We start from the raw sequence: 7997 nt of genomic DNA on the forward strand, positions 1-7997 counted from the left end.
CCAGGATTCCCACTCCTCATTTCTTGATACACTGGAAAATATAAGGGTACAACCTAACATCCTAATAATGGGCGATTTCAGCTACCCCACCATTAACTGGGAAAACTACTCATGTACCAACTCTTTTGCTCAATGTTTTCTCGAATTCATAAATTCCAGCACCTTGGATCAACTTACCCACAACCACACCAGGGGCAGCAATATCCTAGACCTGGTCATTACCAACATGAGCAACTGGTGCTCCACAACAGAGGTCAGTTCCTTATTGGGCAGATCCAACCACAAACTAATCACCCTAGACATCCACATCCCACCCCCGACCCCATTAGGGAAAACACTGTAAAAAAATTCTCCAAAGCCAACTTCACGCTTCTTAAGACAAAAGTCGCAAACTTCACGACACCCATGCAGATAGACAATAGAGGTACGACTGCTGACTCCTACACAAATGCACTTTATAAGCATTTACACGAGTGCATGCATCATAAAATCCCTAACAGAACCAAGATGCTATTCTCCATAAAAAGGAAGCCAATCTGGTGGTCCCCTGCCATAAATCAACTCTACAACAGAAGTAAGAAACTGTTGCTAAAAAGAGCAAAATCCCATGATTGGAGGAACTCCGTGGTCAGCCTCAGTAAAAAGCTGAGATGCCTCATAAAATCCTCCAAACCTAGTTACAAAAACAAAATTGCCACTGATTCCAAAGACAACCACATAGCATTCTATAGCTATGTCAAGAATCTCAATGGCAACATTCAGATCTGCTCTGAGTTACAGCACAATGGCACTAAATATACAGAACCAACTGATATTGCCAACATCCTAGCAGATAGGTTCAGTGCTAACTTTACCCCCCTCTTACCCCTAAAAGGCCCATCTCTATACCAGAAGAATGCAAAGTTTCTGTAAGTATGGCTGCAGAAGTAAAAACTACACTCTCCAAAGCCAAGAACACAGCATCCATGGGACCTGAGAACATCCCAAGCTGCGTTCTGCACAAACTACAGAACGAACTGGCACCCCACCTAAGTACCATGTTCAATCATAGCCTCATCTCAGGCTTTGTGCCCACTGAATGGCGCACAGCAACAGTTTTCCCACCCCACAAATGGGGAGCCACCATGGACCCCGGGAACTACTGCCCCATTAGCCTGATAAGCCTGGTCTGCAAGGCTACGGAACGTATCATCATGGAACTTATAAACAATGACATTGGTAATCTCCAAACTCTGAATCCCATCCAGTTCAGGTTTGTAGAAGGCATATCATGTCTCCTAAACCTGCTAGACTTCTTTGAAGTGGTCAACAAAGCCATAGATGAGGGTAAGATGGTTCACACAGCCTATCTAGATCTCGCCAAGGCTTTCGACACCATACCCCACTCTGTAATTATATATAAACTCACTATACAAGGTATAAATCCCCATGTCACAAGATGGGTTGCCAACTGGCTTACTGACAGAACCTGGACTGTAAAAGTAGCTGACTCCAAATCCAGCTCCAGACAAGTGGAGTACCTCAGGGTTCAATCCTGGGACCGCTCTTGTTTGGCATCTACTTCTCTGAAGTACATGCCAACACTAAGGGACTCTGGATAACAAAGTTCACAGATGACTGCAAACTGGGACTCTGATGAAGCCTGAGATTGACAGGTGAAAGCACTTAGTCTACCATTGTGATATTAAATCAGTGTTTCCAGCTCAGTTATCAGCGTGGTGTACTCTTCATTTATTATTTTTTTGTTTGGAGGAAACTGGGAAGCATTATTGAATCCACAAATGATGTGGATAGTCTACAAAAGGGCCTTACAGAAACAGATGCTTGGTGCCAGAGCCATCGGCTCAAGCTTAATGCCAGGAAATGTATAGTTATCCCCTTTGGGAAAAAAACACGTACCTGTGAATTACCACATAGGTGGCTGTACACTAAACACCAAAAGTATGATGAGAGACTTTGGGACACAGGTGGACAGTGGTCTCACCTTCGATAACCACATCGCCACAACAGTCAGGAAATCCTTCTATGTGGCACACCTCATCACTAAGGGCTTTTCATCCAGAAAAAAGGAGGTCATTGTCCCACTGTACTCATCCCTCATTAGACCCATTATAGAGTACAATGCCCCATTTGGTATGTACCTCACAAGACATCTGCAACAGCTGGAAATGCCGCAGAAATACCTCACTAAAAGAATCACAGGCCTAAAGCAGATGCCCTACGCTGACCGTCTAAAAAAACTCCAGCTATACTCTGTGACCTATCGTCTACTCAGAGGCAATCTCTGCTTAACATACAAGGCCATGTCAAACCCTGAGCTGTTGGACATGCTCTACTTAAAGAAATCACAATCCCTCACAGTCACACACTCCAGGGATCGAAACCTTGTCATCACAATGAACAAAACATGCTGGAGGGATAGGTTTCTGACCCAGAGACTCCCCATACTCTGAAATAGACTGCTCATACATGTCAAGCTGAGCGCCTCCTTGGTCCTCTTCAAAAGGAACCTTGACGACTGGGTGGGAGATAGGAAATTCACCCTGGGGATCATGTCAGTTGCCCTGCTAGACAGGGGTCCAGGGAAGTAAATATTGTGGGAATAAATATCCAGGGAATTGCTATGCCTAGGCTTGTAAAGACCCTAGGGCTAATAGCCTAGTACCAACCTATGAACCTATGAAAGCAATTATGACACTAAACATACACACATGGATGGTAATTATTCTTAGTTTGTGCTTGAACTGCAGTGGGTGAAACCTTTTGGTTGGCTCATTTTTATTTTCTGTAGAAATACAATAGTGCACTTTGGCATTGTATTGTAAGTGCTTAGGTCAAAGGAGTTTATGTGTGTTTACCTTTTCTCTGTCTGTACATTACATCAAACCACAGACTTTCTTCCTTTAATCTCTATTCTAAGTGTTATTGTGTACATTTAATGAATTGTTTCAATTTAAAATCATGCCCTCTGTCTCCTTGTTTTACCTCTGGACACAATATTTGGTTTTTTGCACCAAACTTTGTGTAGTTACGAAACAGGACTTACCTGCTCTGAGTTGTGTTCCTTTTGCTCTCCCCTTCATGAATTTCAAATTCTCAGATTGATGGCCTCCGGCTTATGCATGAAATTCTGTCTGATCCTCCAACTACCCTTGTGTCATCTAAGCTATTGCCTTGTCTCTCCACGTACCTTACATGTCACTTTGATGCCCACTTAAAGGCGCACATCTGTACTCTGCTATTCTCCCTCTTTGTCATTGCCAAAGGCAGTTCTTAACTGTAAATGTCTCTTCCCAAAATCACCTTTACTTGTCCTCTACCACCATAAGAACCCCAAACAATCCTTAACATTCATTGGATTGTACTACCAATTATCCCGCCTTGGTTTAGCCATCTCTTTCTCTCTCACGGCTCACTCTTATCTTTTCATCTCTTCACTACACAGCTTCTCCATACCACATCCCAGTGTTACCATAGTAACAATGCTAATTCCCTTGTTTCTTTTGCTGACTACACTGGCATACAGGCTATGTCATCCAACCACTGATTAAAAGCTTCATACTGCCAGCACCCTAATGCACCCCAAATATCTACAAGAATCCACTTCAATCAATCTTATCATTATCCCAAAATCCAGACAATGCAACTACCATCCTCCATACTCTATTACCATCATTTCAGGATCTCAGTTCTATTTAATTCGAAATACCAAGTCTGAAGCCCAAAAAACTAAATCTTACTTCCCCAAATACCTTTATAAATGATCTCCAATTATTTTTATACTCCTTCTTCAAAGCAACATTGAAATTAGTTATGGCCACCCTAACAACAACCCCACTGACATACCTCTCAGTTTTGAAACTCATTATGTGCTCCTTCATAAATAAAGTAGAACAAATCAGTGCTTTCATCATATGCTATAACCCTGGCATACTGGCAGTCACAAAATCTTGGTTCAAAAATGATAACCCCAACTTTCAACACTTACTGTTTAACTACAGTTACAAATCTGACCCTAAATCCAGTGCTAAAGTGTGAAGTGTTGGTGTTAAAGTAATTTCTTAATCCCACTTTATTTAGCTCATACTAATGTTACCTCAAACACAGAACTGAATTGGTTACTCTTTAAGTACTCCTCCTTCAGTAAACCACCTTTAGCTCCCCTAGCAAATTCAGACCCTCACCCGTAATAACATTATAGCCCCATTACATTTACAATTAGCAAACAATTTATTAAGCCATCTCCTAATCTGCTAACATCCAGGCACAAATCATCTGACATTACTTAAACCACACCCATTCTCCTAAACCACGCCTGTTCTCCTAAACCACACCTCTTCTTCTTGCACTGGAACCTCCCTGCTCTCCATGGAAGAGCCCAGTGATGCCACTTTCAACCTGACTCAAACACTTTTCATTCATCAAGAAAAGTTCTTCCTTCCAATACAAAAACTTTTAATGTCATTCAAAAGCACCCAACTGACAAACAAATTTAAGCATCTCTTGCAACTAAGAGACCAGTTCTGGCAAAATTGGAAACAGAATCCTGCTACTGATACCTGATACTACTTCATATACCTATGTAACCTAGCCCAACAAGCAATGCACAGACACAAAGCACACTTCCACAAAACCCATCATTATACTCACCACTGCAGAGAAATGTGTTAAAAATATCATACACACAGGGCTAATTCCCTACATGCAGCAAAAGTACCTACTCTCCAAAAAAAGACAAGGTGTGCTGGAGAGGTCAGAGCATCTTTACCACTCAATGGAGCTTTATGGATGAAATACTAGTTAATATGGACAAATTCTACCTTAGTCAAGCAGGCTTTCTCAAACTCATTAAGTCCTTTGACTTAACAGACTACTCACTGCTACATGACAAACTGGTATAAACTGGACAACATTTAGAATCTGTCCCTTAGTTCAAAGATTTTTTTCACAAGTAGACTTTTAAGGTCAAATTAGGACCCCATTTCCAATATAGCCTTTTACAGAAGAAGATGCACCTGGACTTTTTCAGAAAACAAATACCACAGGGCTCCATTCTGCTCCCCTTACTCTTCTCCATTGTTATCAGTAAATTCCCCTAAGATGTTCACCAGATGCCTGTTATCTTATATGCAAAATGACATGGTCATGTTACAAGCCACCTACTCTCAATTCAGATCCAAACTCAGCCCTAAAAACAACCTGCACTTGCTTAATAATTGACTTATCTAACACAAGATTTAACTGGACTCCTCCAAAACCTAATCAATGCTCTTCAGTAGTCACCTGAAGCTGGCCAAAGCTCCAAAGACCCTTCGCATTGCAAACTTAAATGAATCCCGCACTGACACAGCTACTTGCTGCAAGTATCTTGACATCTGTCTTAACCAATTTATCAGCTTTCACTATCACAGAGGAAAAAAAATAAATACATTTCCTTTTTCACCTGGGCCAGAAGATTTCCACCTAACTAGTACCTCCAATAAGAGTTGAGATAGGGAAGGGAATACTTCTAATCCAGTTACAATATGGGCTGCCCATAATTTCTGCATCCTCAGGGAAAACACTTGTACGCTGCTTCATGAAGACAGCTGCCTCATAATCTCAAAGGTCAAATGACTTACAGTAAACACCCCTTGCTTGGCTCCATGCTCTAAAAATACTAAATCACACACCTTTCTCACTTCTTGACAGGAGCCATTCACCTAAACTTCACAATACATTCTCAGAAGTAATTTACACTCTCTTCCCAATCAGTTGATGCCATTAGGAAAAATACACTGCTCTAACCATGCATTTTCCATACTGGAACCTAGGCTCTGGAAATATCTCTCAGTACCGCTAAAAGACCTTCTCCATTACACTGACTGTGGGCCTCAACTTAATTGTTCTTATATAACTAAGCCATTTGTTAATACCCAAAGTCAGTTCACATTACTCAAACCATAGGAACTCCTTTCTGTTCCATCTTTTTCCATCTTTACAATGTGAAAGTGTAACTGTTACTGTAAAAGTTAGTAAGTTATTTCTCTTCCCCCTTTTCCTCTTCTTTTTCTCTTACTCTCCCCTTTTATAGTTTTCATGCAGTCATTTGAGTTATTTATTACATATGGACCTTTTGCTAATGGCTCAGAAGTAATAATATATCCTAAGATCACTGCTATTGTTTGCAATTTTCCTGAGTGCATCTCTTTGAACATTGGGATTGTATTCATCTTGGCTACACCTGTGGTCGATCTACTGAGATCCATGAACTATCCTGGTAATCAAACTTAAATAAATAAATGAAGCATACCAGAGTAACTAATAAATAGTATAAATAAATAAATGCAAAATATATAACTTGGGAAATCATCAAGAAGGAAAAAAAAAACATTGAGAACACCTGAATCCAGAAAACATTTATTGCTCTGAGAATGGGATGACAGAAGCAAAGTGTAGGATTGGAACCATTTCTGCAGATGAGACCATTGTGCTGTTTAAACAGCTATGCCTTAGCCAAGGCTGATGAGCTGAATGAGATCCATCTGGAAATGCTTAAAAAGTTGGGTGTGATTATGATATTGTTATTCGCACTCCTTTTCACTGCTGCTTAGAAGGCTAGGAAGATGCACCTGGACTACTAAACAGCACAAGTAGTTTGCTTTGCAAAAAGAAAAAAAATACAGTTAGAGGCGGATTATTCTCTTCACCTTCCATGGGAGTGCTTATGCCAGGGTGCTGGAAAAGAGACTTCATCTGAAAGGGGAACCTTGGATTCAGCAGAAACGATGTACTTTCCATTCAAGCTGTAGATATGTCAATCAACTATTTGTGTTTGTCCATATATTGAATGACTCATAGAAGTACTCCTTTCATGTATTTTTCAGGCACGGAGAAAGCATATGATTGCATACCTTGAATCCCCTATGAGAACTGTTACAACATCATGGGGTTCCATGGCTTCAGTGTGTGTTATTCAGTCCCTGAATTTGTGGAGTAAGAGCTCTGTGTATATAATCACTGAAATGTATCACTCTGACTCCAAGTTAATGATCAAGCCTCCATCCTGCCTCTCAGTTGGTCCTTTTAATCCTTGTGTCCATTGCACTATGGCCTGTTTGATACCCTGGAAGTGACAATGAGACACCTTTGAATGGCATCATCATTAACAGAAGGATGCTGGCATCTGATGAAGCAGATTTTCCTGTGAAAGTGCTTATGTTTTAACATTAAAACTTCAATTGAAACTGGAAACCTTGGTCGTACCTGAGTTCTTTTGTGTTTTTATCACCATCAAAATGAAGGTTATGTTTCTTTCCAGGAAAAATGGACCTCTGCACATTGGACTAATCAGTTACACCAAGTGAAAGTGGTTAATTACTCTGGTGTGTTATTAGCAAATGAAGGTAGAAATGGATTGTAAGAGTGACTACAGGATGGGTGCAGTGAATACAATTTTGCAGGCACTCAACCTAGCTATGTTGGTGAAGCGAGAAGTGAGTCACATGATAAAACTCTCAGTTTACAGTTTTGTCTATGTCTCCAGTCCCTCCTTTAGTTCTGGCCACTGGGAAGTGATTTAACAAAAGTCATCATGTTTAAAAGTGATAGAAATTAAATTCTTTACAAGGGTAGGTAGGCTCACTCATAGAGTTAGAGTGAAGATTGCAATAATCCTGAAATGACAATCATAGTAATTCTATAGTGAGGATCACAGTAATTCTAGAGTGAGGATCACAGTAATTCTAGATTGAGGATTGCAGCAATCATAGAGTGAGAATCACAGTAGTTCTAGAGTGAGGACTTCGGTAATCCTGGAGTGAAAATGCACTGGCAGAAATTCTTTAAATAATCCTGCAATGACATAATTGAACATTGAGTTTGGTGGTCAGATTGTGGAAATGGCATAAACAAAAAAAGACTCAGCTGTCTGTTAAGATCCAAAAAACTGCTCCAACTTGATATCTACTCTGTCTAATTTCTGAATATTTCACAAGAAGGTTCCCTCTTGTACGACT

This window comes from Protopterus annectens, chromosome 1.part1, assembly GCF_019279795.1.
Source record: "Protopterus annectens isolate FY-2018-M chromosome 1.part1, PAN1.0, whole genome shotgun sequence".
Lineage (NCBI taxonomy): Eukaryota > Metazoa > Chordata > Ceratodontiformes > Protopteridae > Protopterus > Protopterus annectens.